Below are 12,585 nucleotides of genomic sequence, written 5' to 3' on the forward strand. Positions count from 1 at the left end.
GACTGTGGGACTAAGTTTCTCAGCAACTGAACACCTACCACTTACGGAATGACCCTCGTTTGCAGCCATTCAATGGCGGGCTTGGTAGCGCGGGCTTGGCAGCGCGGGCTTGGCAGCGCGGGCTTGGCAGCGCGGGCTTGGCAGCGCGGGCTTGGCAGCGCGGGCTTGGCAGCGCGGGCTTGGCAGCGCGGGCTTGGCAGCGCGGGCTTGGCAGCGCGGGCTTGGCAGCGCGGGCTTGGCAGCGCGGGCTTGGCAGCGCGGGCTTGGCAGCGCGGGCTTGGCAGCTGTGAGTTCGAGCCTCACACGAAAGAAAATGGATGGATGGATGAATATAATTTTACTACAAACAAGCTCTAAATGTCTAGTCATATTGTGTACAACTTACAGGCCTGTTTAAGATTCCTATTTTTTGGTGATGTCTGCCCTCTTGTGAAATATTTCCATGATTACATCAAATCTTTAAAAACTTTCCATTTGCCTAAAGTTCCAAAAGTTAAAAATAAGAGATGTTTTAAGGATTTATCCTTCATACTTTTAATTCACAGGTCAACTTATTTTATGGAAGACCTCTCTTCCTCTATCAGAGAACAAATGCCTTTTTACATAGACACCTAAGGGGCATTAGTGAAAGTTCAGACTCAAGAGCCCAACTAAAGCAAACACTGATCACAATAATGCTGCGTGGTGGGACATTATTTGAACTGGTTTCAGATCCCACAGGGCTCCATTTACTTGCAGACAACTGTTCGTGTACCTTTGGACGGACTGCCTCTATTTAGGAAACACATCTCCCGCGGAGGAACGTTAACGTGCGTGTGCTCCCTTGTGGTCAAGTGGCTAGGATTCGGCGCTCTCACCGCTGCGGGTTCGATTCCCGGTGAGGTAATTATGTTTAGGACGCCCTGTGACTGTTTTTGGTGGGACTTATTAAACAATGGCCTTTGAACGGTCTCCAAGGCTTCAAAAGAAGCTTCGAGGCAGATTCGAACCAGCGACCTAAGGACCATCAGCTTAACGCCTACAGTCCTCCACTCTACCAACTGAGATATCGAAGGCCCGGTTACAGACCACCGTCTGAGGTATTTTTTCCTTACGTCAGCGGCAGCCCTCGTGGGACGAAAAGGAGCGGAGGGGCAACGAGCCAGCCAGGAGTTGAACCTAGAAGCTTCTGATCCGTAGTCAGACGCGTTATCCATTGCGCCACTGGCCCTCCCTGACGGCATTCAGGAAGAATTCAAATCGACTGCAGGCAAAGGGGCAGACAGAACTAACGCTCAATCGAACACACCTGTAACTGGTAATCAAGCCCTTCAGAGGATTACTAGCAACTTCAAGCCAGCTGTGGTTGGAGCTAGCCGTAACTGCCGACTCCAGGAATTGCGTATGGCACCCTCACACAATGGCGCAACGCCATTTCCATGTAAAGTTGAGCCAGTAGTCTCCAGCATGTCTAAAGTAATGTCAGAATTGGGATTCGAACCCATGCCTCCAGAGGAGACTGCAACTTGAACGCAGCACCTTAGACCGCTCGGCCATCCTGATTGTGGGACTAAGTGTCTCAGCAACTGAACACCTACGACTTTCGGAATGACCCTCATTTGCAGCCATTCAATGGCACACAGGCCATTTTGAAATAACGTCCGATCAGGAACGCAATTTCTGGGGGGACAGAGGAGGCCTGTCCTCCTCACTCTTTGACACTTCACTTCTGTAAGAATATTACTTTTTTGTAACATCCGTTCTTAGAACTCCCCGCAGCCTGTTAATATGTTTAGTTCCCATCCAACACAAACGTTTGGCAGAAACCAAATGGATAGCTTCACTGTTATATCAATAAAAAGCCTAGTCTTCTCACTTTTGAAAAATGCTGTGTAATACTCTGTGATGTGGCACGCCTTGTTGGCACAGTTAGGCAGCGCGTCAGTCTCATAATCTGAAGGTGGTGAGTTCAATGGATTCTTTTGAGCTGATTTTGTCTGCTAAACCCACTGGTTCTTTTCCTCCGCCATCTTTGTCAAGCTGTTTAGCTGAGATTAAAGATTGGCTCTCAGCAAACTTCTTGAAGGTAAATGGCAATAAAACTGAGGCTCTGCTTGTTGGCAATAGATCTTTTGTGTCTAAATCTAATTGCTTTTCTCTATACGTTGACAATACTGCAATCTGTCCGTCCTCTCAGGTTAAAAGTTTGGGTGTCATCATGGATAGCACACTATCTTTTAAACCTCAAATGAACAATATCACGCTGACTGCATATTTCCATCTGCGCAATATTAACCGTCTCCGTCCCTTTTTTTCAAATAGTAATACTGCAGTTCTTATCCACGCACTAGTCACTTCACGTATCGACTACTGCAATGCTCTTCTCACAGGTATTCCCTCCAAATTGTTACATAAGCTTCAATTGGTTCAGAATTCTGCAGCTCGTATTCTCTCATGAACACCTTACACTGAGCACATTTCTCCAGTTCTCCAGCAATTGCACTGGCTTCCTGTTAAACATTGAGTTGAATTCAAAATCTTGCTACTCACTTATAAGGCACTTCATAATCTTGCACCACAATATCTTACTCAACTTCTTCATGTTTACACTCCTTTACTACTATGGGTGCTAGATCTTTTAGTCATGCTGCTCCCCGCCTATGGAACTCTCTTCCTCTGTTCGCAATAACGAATGCTTGTTGACTTTTAAAACGGGTCTTAAGACGTATCTTTTTCAACAGGCTTTTTTTGTAACCTTTTAACATGATTTATTGAGACTTGATTGCACTTTATATGTATATGCTGTTTGTTTGTTATGTGTTTTGTTTTATGTAGTGACCTGTACATTACTTGTGAGGTGACCTTGGGTGTTCTGAAAGGCGCCATGAAATAAAATGCATTATTATTATTTATTATTAATTTCGTAGTGTTTTCAGTGGTCTGGTTTTAGAGATGATTGGATTCAAAGTACTGACCATTACACATTGGAATCCTTAATTTACTTCGTATTACTTAAAACGACAGACAGCAATCAACTATTTGACAAGCATACGGACACACAATCAGGATCCACAAAGACTTGAACACGGATCGCTGCATTCAAAGCCCAGAGTGCTGACCATTACACCATGGAACCCACGATTAAAGAAGACACATGACACATGTCGGTATATACACTTGTGCAGCGAGTGAGCGGTTTGTGGTTTGGCAACTGTGTTGAAGACCTTGTCTTTGCTCGTTGCCGAGGCTGCAGATTTGCCCTTTACTCCGAGGCTCGTTGGTCAAGGGGTATGATTCTCGCTTAGTGTGTGTGTCATTGCGTGTATCATATTACATGTATTATTTATACTTAACATGTTTTCGTGTACAGCTGCTTTTCAACTAAGAAAATTATAAAAAGCGCTATATACATAGAAGTTGAGTATATTATTTAAAGGGGGTTGGGGTAATTTTGGGATAGGATATCCTGTTGCTGAATCCTACCTTCCCCTAGAGCCTGCAATCAACTATTTGACAAACATCAAGACCAGCAATTTCTTACATTCTGCTGATGATAGAAATATAATTATATAGATGAACATTTTGGCCAATCTGGTCCCTGTACGACCGGAGTAGGAGCTTGGTTCGCATTGCCGGCAGTAAGTCAGGCTTGTTCCCGGTGCATGTTGGACTCCGGCAGGGCTGCCCTTTGTCGCCGGTTCTGTTCATAATTTTTATGGACAGAATTTCTAGGCGCAGCCAGGGGCCGGAGGGCGTCGGGTTTGGGGACCACACGATTTCATCTCTGCTCTTTGCGGATGATGTCATCGTGCTGGCCCCATCAGACCAGGACCTTCAGCATGCACTGGGATGGTTTGCAGCCGAGTGTGAAGCGGGAGGGATGAGAATCAGCACCTCCAAATCTGAGGCCATGGTTCTCAGTCGGAAAAGGGTGGCTTGCTCACTTCAGGTAGGTGGAGAGTTCCTGCCTCAAGTGGAGGAGTTCAAGTATCTGGGGGTCTTGTTCACGAGTGAGGGCAGGATGGAACGGGAGATTGACAGGCGGATCGGGGCGGCTTCTGCAGTAATGCAGACGCTGTACCGGTCTGTCGTGGTGAAGAAGGAGCTGAGCCGCAAGGCGAAGCTCTCGATTTACCGGTCAATCTACGTTCCTACTCTCACCTATGGTCATGAGCTGTGGGTCATGACCAAAAGGACAAGATCGCGGATACAGGCGGCCGAAATGAGCTTTCTCCGCAGGGTGGCCGGGCGATCCCTTAGAGATAGGGTGAGAAGCTCGGTCACTCGGGAGGAGCTCAGAGTAGATCCGCTGCTCCTCCACATCGAGAGGGGCCAGCTGAGGTGGCTCGGGCATCTTTTCCGGATGCCCCCTGGACGCCTTCCCGGGAAGGTCCCACCGGGAGAAGACCCCGGGGAAGACCTAGGACACGCTGGAGGGACTATGTCTCCCGGCTGGCCTGGGAACGCCTCGGTGTCCCCCCGGAAGAGCTGGAGGAAGTGTCTAGGGAGAGGGAAGTCTGGGCATCCCTGCTTAGACTGCTGCCCCCGCGACCCGGCCCCGGATAAGCGGAAGAAGATGGATGGATGGATGTAACATTTTGACACAATAAACAGACTTGAACAGGAGACAAACACATCAGCTGATTCACAGAGTTGTGTGAGTTTGATCATCTGTATCATGAAGTTGTGTCTGTAATAAACTCCTACCTCTTAAAGTTCTCACAAATGACATTTAACGTCTTGTGAATTACACATATTTATCAATTACAGTGATCACGGATGGAAAGATGAACATTTCTGTACATACACGACGTATATGATTGTGCAAATGCGATGTCAGATAATACATTTCTATATGAAGAAGATGACAGTGTTTGATGTTTTTGTATGAGTGTTGATTTGTTTTAGTCACTGTGGGCCTCAGAGCGCAGTAATACACAGCAGAGTCTCTCACATCTACATCCTGAATTATCATAGGAACCGATTTTGTGTCCCATCTTGCATCAAATCTGTCTTTAAACTCAGAACTGTTGCTTGATCCATATTTGGATCTCATCAGTATATATTCAGGGTGTTTGTTTGAGCGCTGAATGTACCAGTAAAGATATGGATCAGATTGAAGTGTTTCATATTCACACTTCAGAGTAATCTGCTCTCTCTCAATGACAGTTCTTTCCTCCTTCAGTTGATTGACAGTGTCTTTACCAAAAGATCCTATAATACAGAAGATCACAGTCACACAAACAGAGATTTATAGACAAATCATTAAAACTTACTGCAAAAAACTTTTTGATTGCTTACCATAGAAATGAAATGTAGAAATGACTAAAATTAAAAACCTGTAAGTCATCTTTGATAAGTAAATGGTAAGACTGTCGTGTAAATGCTCAGCTGTGGGAGAAACTTTGTTTGCTGTCTGTCATGTGGACTGATGTTATGATGATGTTCAACAACAGATGAGTTTGTCAAACAGGAGTCACAGTCTCTGTTATGTGTTTTCATGTGTGTCGATATTGCCATCTACAGGTTAAGAGTGATTTATGTTGAAGAATATATGGTTGATGTTATACAAATCACAATAACTCAAGCAACAAAGGCACCAGAGCTAAACATTAAAAACAATATTTTTTTAAAGACATTAATTGACTGATTATGTTTAAGTAATTTAAAGTTCAATAAAATTGAGACATTGCTGACTTTTATATGAGAGAAAAGAGGACATTTTGGGGGAGTGGCAATAATAATTGATGGTGTGTTATAGATCATAGTTGTGGTGTGTCTTCCTCAAGAGCTCAATGGTGACAGTTTATGTTTCAGTCCATGTGGAGATCAAACCACAGTCTGCAGGTGTTCATTTGGTTCTTAGAATTATGGATAAATTTTAACCATAGACAGGGATGGGCAGTATTTCTTAAACATGTATTAAAAATACGTACATTTGAAAGACACACAACATGCACACACAGGGCCTGTGTGTTTAACACCTAATATTTGTGTTGAAAGCAATTAATTTGGTTGTGTTTCCTTGAGTTGGGGTCAATTGAACATCCGTGTTTGTTAAAACACTTCTGTTGTGGCAAAGAGAAGTAGGATCAAGTAGGATCAGGTAGGGATGATGTTTTCATTCCTATGAAGTATTGATACTGTGTCTGACTTCTGTTCGGATGTTCGGACTTCTGACATACGCAGTATTGATTATATTACTCTCTTCTTCTCTTGGTCCAATTTTATCAGCAAATCCACCTGAAAATAAATAAATAATATCAAAACATATTATGATTTAAGTCGTTGTAATAAATCACTTGTGATGGATGTACCTGTAAATGTGAAGAGTATGATGAATATCATCTGTTTGTTCTTCATGTTGTTCATCTTTAAATATCATAGTGTTAGTCTAAAGGCCTAAGCCACTAAATGAATGTGTAAGAGCAGCTTAGTGACTGTTTCTGAGTGATGTTTTGTAGATTGTTGTGTGTGCGTGGTTACTGTATGTCAAACACAAGAGGGTGGATCTTGTAGCGTTTATGGTTCTAAAATGATTTCTTTATTGACACAATAAAAGCTTCACAAATAAATTATGCTTCCTTATTTCTGTCAGGTTTTTATTTCATTTCTGACTCTTCTTTAGTTTTTGCTATTGTTTCCTCCAAGTTTGATTTAATTATCCTTTTCTGTTTCTTTGGTTACCTGCCGTGATTCTGCCTCATCGTGTCATGCCTTTCTTGGTCTTGGGGCAGAATCATAGCAGGACCCCTTGTTTCATGTGGAGAGAGGCTTTTGGAGCTATAGGCCTGCCATACTCTCTCTCCAGTTCACGTCTCTGTTCCCGCCCTTTCGTCTCGTCACTGCTTATTAATTTGTTAATCCCCTATAGCTATATACAAGCGAACTGTTGATTTTGACCCCATTAAATAGTCCTCATGTTTCATTGTTCTGTATTCGGTCATTATCTGGGGTTACACATCCGTGTCTCTGTGGAACATATTGCCCCCTATCTAAGTCAGTCTAGTCTTAGTTTATTGTAGTTTTGTCAAGTGTTGTATTTAGTCTTTGTAAGTCCAGTATTAGCTAGTCCAGTTCCCGTTTGCCTGTTCTTTTTATTGTTATCGTGTCTTGTTTTACCCCCTCCTAGGTTTTTGTTTTGTGCTTATTGTATAATAAAACCTTTTGTTAAAAAGACTTTAATAATAAATCAACGAACAAAACAAAAACCCACAATGGGGAAAACAAGACACGATTAACGGGAAACAAAGGAACATAGATGAATACACACTGATTACACTAAACTAACAAAGACTAAATACAACACTTGTCAGGACTACAATAAACGAACACTAAACTAGACTTACTTTGACATGGGAAATATCCTCCACAGAGAAACATGCACAGAGGTATAAACACAGGAAAACACGAGATTTAAATACAGTTACCAAACACACTCAGCTTGATAACAAACAATGACTGAGCACAGGACAATGGAACATGAGGACTATTTAAAGGAGAGGCTAACAAGGGATAGTGACAATTCAAACACTCAAGGGAAGCTAATGAGGAAATAAGAGGGCGGAGACAGAGACGGGACCGGAGAGAGAGTATTGTGATCCATAAGATCCAAAATGTCTCTCTCCACATGAAACAACGAATCTTGCCATCTGCCACAAGACCAAGAAAGACATGACATGATGAGGCAGAATCACAACAAATTGTGTCTCAAAATACACACAGACACAAATCCAATGCGATTCATACGCGAGTGACAAATTTAACATTCACATTCCAAGATAAAATTGTATATTTCAACACATGAAACTGGCTACACAACAGTATATCATGTTTTACACATCAATAAATAATGAGATCTAACATCTACATAGTGTAAGATATGGACATGGTTTTCATTCGATATCCGCAGTGATCTAGTATTTCTGAATGTGTATTAAAAACCTTTGTTTTTAATGAGTATAACATTCAAGACTTAATGTTCTTGAAACATATGATCACAATTGTATCAAACATGTGATCAGCAGTATGTTCATCAACAACAGTGGCTATAAGCAATCAATGTTTTCCTTTCATGTCAGTGCTGTTAGTTTATCAAAGCAATTCATACTGTCAGTCTTAATATGTCTACACACAAGAGTTTAACAGTGGATTTATACAACATTTTCAGAGCAAAACAATGTTTTTTGTAAGAAAATAATATTGTGTAGTTTTTCCTCTTGATTCCTCTTGGTTATTTTCTGTTGTAGGCTACTTTTTAGTTGTAATGAAGATATTATTTTGGGAAGTATGTAGTTTTCTTTTTCCATTAGCCCATCATGAAGCAAATTTCTAACTTGCTTACAAGATGTTGTTGATTCCACAAACTGCAAAAATTACTTTTTTTATATTTTTTTTTATTTGAGTTGCACCCCAAACAGGAGTCATGAAAGCATGCCTCCTAAAATCTTTCTTCCTGAACTTGAATTTAATGTTCAGCAGGTGTTTTTATTCTCTGTTGTTTACAGACATTGTGGTTTATTTCTGTGGTTTGCCACAATTTTGCAAGTTTTTGTAAAGACTCTCAGGCTTTTTGTATCATTGGGTTCCAACTCTCAGAGCACAGTAATATAGAGCTGAATCTGACAGAGTCAAAGTGTTAATAATGAGTTGAGTGGATGTGCCTGATGTAGTCGACTCAAACCGAGGATCAGAAGGAGTACCAGTATCAGTCCATGATCAAGCTTCTTTCCAGATTAAATACTGAAGTTCTGTGTCTGGATATTGTCTGTACCAGTAAAGTGTAACATAATTGCTGCTTGTGTCATATGAACAGCTCAAGGTCACAGTCTCCTGTTCATTCTTTATGATTATTGATTCTTTATTTGGACCGATCTGATCTGCAGTTATCACGCCTAAAACAAAAACAAACAAGAATATTGCATCATATCATTATTTTGTTAATAAGTCTACATGTATATTTTCTTAAATGTTTTAACACTACTGGAATGAAATGTGTGTTTTATATTACCTGAAATGACGATGAAGATGAGAAGCAGCTGTGTGTTTGGTTAATGTGTGATACAGACATAATGTTGTGTGTGAGGTTTTTGTTCAGTTTTTTTGTGTTTTGTGTCACTGTGGGCTGCAGGGCGCAGTAATACAGAGCAGAGTCTGATCGAGACACAGAGGAGATCTTCAGATACACATGATTTTCATTCTCTTTGGTGATGACAGCAGTGAATCTGGCATCTATATCAGATTTCTGAGTTTTCATACTGTCTAGAATAAGCACGAGGAATTCAGGAGCTGATCTGGGATACTAACAGTACCAAAGTAAAGACCACGCAGAGGAATAACTGCAGGATAATGAAACATCTGAACCATCTTCAGTAAACTCCTCTGTTCTGTTTGCTGTTATAGTATCTCCATTTATGACTCCAGCTGTAAAAGAAAAACAATATGTCAGTATTTCAATTATTGTTTTAAAAAATGTCAACATTGTTTATTTAATTTCATTTTTTTACAAAATAACTTACATAATAAGGCGACGAGCAGAATAACTGGATAGAGTTTCATTGTGCACATGTTTACAGAGACCTGAGCTTCAATCCTCTGATGTTTCTCTTTCAGCTTCAAAACAAGATCTACTTTGAGCTCCTCCTTCCTCAACCACCAGCAAATACAAAAAAAATCTAATTTTGTCAATGTCACATTAATTAAACATTTATCGTAAGATCTGTTATAAATGAAAGTAGTTATTTATATAAATTGAAATCATTTAACTGTTTAGTCCAAATCACATCAAATCCAAAGTAAATGCTGATTTATTTTTTACAAGCGTTGGGTCAAAAATGAGATAAACCCCAACATTAGCTTCTGTTAACCCACATAATCTGAAAGCTTAGTAAATAATATTTCTATTGATGAATTTGTTAGAATAGGACAATATGTGGCTGAGATATATCCGTTCAAAACTCAGGAATCTGAGAGTATAAAAAATCAGGGGCACTGTGGCAGGCCATATACTCACAAAAATAAAGTTTTTATTTAAGGTAGGAAATTGACAAAATATCTTAATCGAACATGATTTTTACTTAAAAGCACAGTAATATAGATCAGAATCTGACAGAGTCACATCATTAATATTGAGTTCAGTGGATGTGTCTGATGCTGTTGCTTTAAACCGTTGATCTGAAGTATCTTCAGTACTATATGATCGAGCACCTTTATACACTAAATACAGAAGTTCATCGTGAGAAAACTTTCTGTACCAATAAAGTTGAACATCATTGCTGGTTGTACTTTATGAACAGCTCAGTTTTATTTTTTCTTTTACAATAAATGTTGTCCCTTTATCTGGCTCAATTTTTGTTACCAGTCACCAAACCTGTTAACAATAAACACAAAATCATACAATTCAATTGAGCAAAGTTGAGAAAAAACGAATAAAATTTCAACAAGAAAACACAATCACTGAAACGTTCAGATTTTGTAATCTTTGATTCTATAAACAATATACCTGTTGTCATAATAAGAAACATTAAACAGCATTAATTTATGTTAAATAAGAGTCTTTCAGATCTATGTCTGTGTATCAGACTCTGTATGTCACTGCCGATCAAAAATAAAGACACACATCAACTTCCTGTTCTGCACCTATTGGTCATCACGAGTGTCGTACTGATCACAATCGTTTCAGGTTTTGTCATGTAGCTGGTAAAACCGGATATGTTGGGTTCATATGGTACTTCTGTATGGTGAAGAGTCTCCACCTAGTGCCAAAACATTAATATTGAGCATCTGAGATGTGAGAAGTTTTGAATCATACTTCAACCATTTCTAGGGTCATGTTTCTTTAGCTCTTTTTGAGGATTTGATAATGTTTTTTGGGTGTTTAACAATGGAGTTAATGTTTCTAATTTAAAAAAAATGCTTTATATTTCACATATAATGTAGGGGCCAATAAATAAATTTCTCATGATTAAATTATGATTTTATAAACAATCAAGTATAGGTTGTTGTCAAAACGTCATAGGTCAAAGAGCATATCGGTCACATAACTACAAAACTAGTTATGGATTATAAGGACTATAAAACATGGCAGGTACAGTATGTCCGTTCTATTTTAATACTACACACATTCATTCTATATAGAACATACTGTTTTAATGGCCGATACGTAGGTACTCATTTAAATTCAGTATGTACTGTCACAGTATGCAATTGTGGACAGCCCAAGCGAGTAATTTCATACACTTGATGGACACTTTAATTTGGCTCCCATAATTCTTTGCGCAGATTCTTTGTGTGGTCATGTCGCCTCCTTATGGGCGTGGGATGATGATGCTGAAGGGCACTTCAAGAAACAGTTGTTCTGTCCCCTACACACTTTTACCCTTCAAAGCTCTCACTTCACAGGGTAAACCTTTCGAAGGGCTTAGGTCTAAATTGTGAACAGGCTGGGGTACAAATACAGATCATGACACATAATGACTTGTACAGCAGAAATAACTGAACAAAACTCATTTTTATGAACTTTCAGCAGGTGTTACTGTATCCTGTTTTATACAAAGCTTTGTGGTTTACATACAGAGCACCTGTGGTTTGATTTTCCCTGATTAAAAACTGTTCAAAGCAATAATTGTGTGTGAGTTTTTGTAAGGACTTTCAGGCTTTTTGTATCACTGGGCTCCAACTCTCAGAGCACAGTAATATAGAGCTGAATCTGACAGAGAAACACTCTTAATAATGAGTTCAGTGGATGATTCAGATGTTTCTGACTGAAAATGTTTGTCTGGTATATCCTCATCACCAACTCGTGATCGAGCACCTTTTTTCAGTAAATACTGAAGTTCTCTGATAGGATTCTGTCTGAACCAGTAAAGCCAAACATAACGTTCAGTTGTTTCATACGTGCAGCTCAGTGTCACAGAATCTTCTTCACTTCTCATTATATTGGTGTCTTTTGGATCAATGCTGTCAGCAAATACACCTTCATTGAAACAGAAGAGCAAAAAAAAACGTTAAAATATATATATTGTGAATGTTTAACAGTTGATGTATGTTATGGTTAGAAAAAGTTCAACATATCTGAGTTATATAGTTTTTATATGTACTTTACCTGTCACTGTTATGAGAATCAGTAGGATACATCTCTCCATGTTTACTAATAAACTATATGAATCTAGCTTAAGGATAAATGTATGAATTCAGTAGAGAAGTTGCTGGTTTGTGACATTAAAGACTCAATGAAGCGCATTGGAATGTGTTGCATTAATTTAAGTGTTGACGTAATTTCAACTAAAAAAATAAGACAGAGTGAGACATATTGAGTGGCCCCTCCCCCTTTTAATATAACCAATAACGTTTGATTTACGTCAGTCTGGCAAAGAAGTTTCATTTGGCCGGATTATAGTCACAGTTATATGAGTCTGATAGAAAGAACAGACTTTTCAGGAAGGTCAGTGATATCCTTCCTGAAAAGTGGTGTCCCTTAAAGCTTGAGATTTACGTTGGTGTTTGTTTTCTCCTGTATTCTTCAAGGCTTTTGTCTAATGTCTGATTTCTAGTCTCTTCCATAAACCTTTTGAGTAGACTTATACATTTCATTTTCTCATCGAATTT

General features: G+C 39.6%; 2 non-coding genes across 2 annotated transcripts; both read right to left on the bottom strand.

Moving 5' to 3' along the window:
• Nucleotides 1–1,137: 1,137 nt before the first annotated feature.
• On the bottom strand, nucleotides 1,138–1,210 carry trnar-acg (transfer RNA arginine (anticodon ACG)). The gene has a single exon. It is a non-coding gene; the product is annotated as a tRNA-Arg (tRNA).
• Nucleotides 1,211–1,459: 249 nt separating this feature from the next.
• Nucleotides 1,460–1,542, bottom strand: trnal-caa (transfer RNA leucine (anticodon CAA)). The gene has a single exon. It is a non-coding gene; the product is annotated as a tRNA-Leu (tRNA).
• Nucleotides 1,543–12,585: the final 11,043 nt, after the last annotated feature.

Source organism: Triplophysa dalaica, chromosome 21 (assembly GCF_015846415.1).
Source record: "Triplophysa dalaica isolate WHDGS20190420 chromosome 21, ASM1584641v1, whole genome shotgun sequence".
Classification (NCBI taxonomy): Eukaryota; Metazoa; Chordata; class Actinopteri; order Cypriniformes; family Nemacheilidae; genus Triplophysa; species Triplophysa dalaica.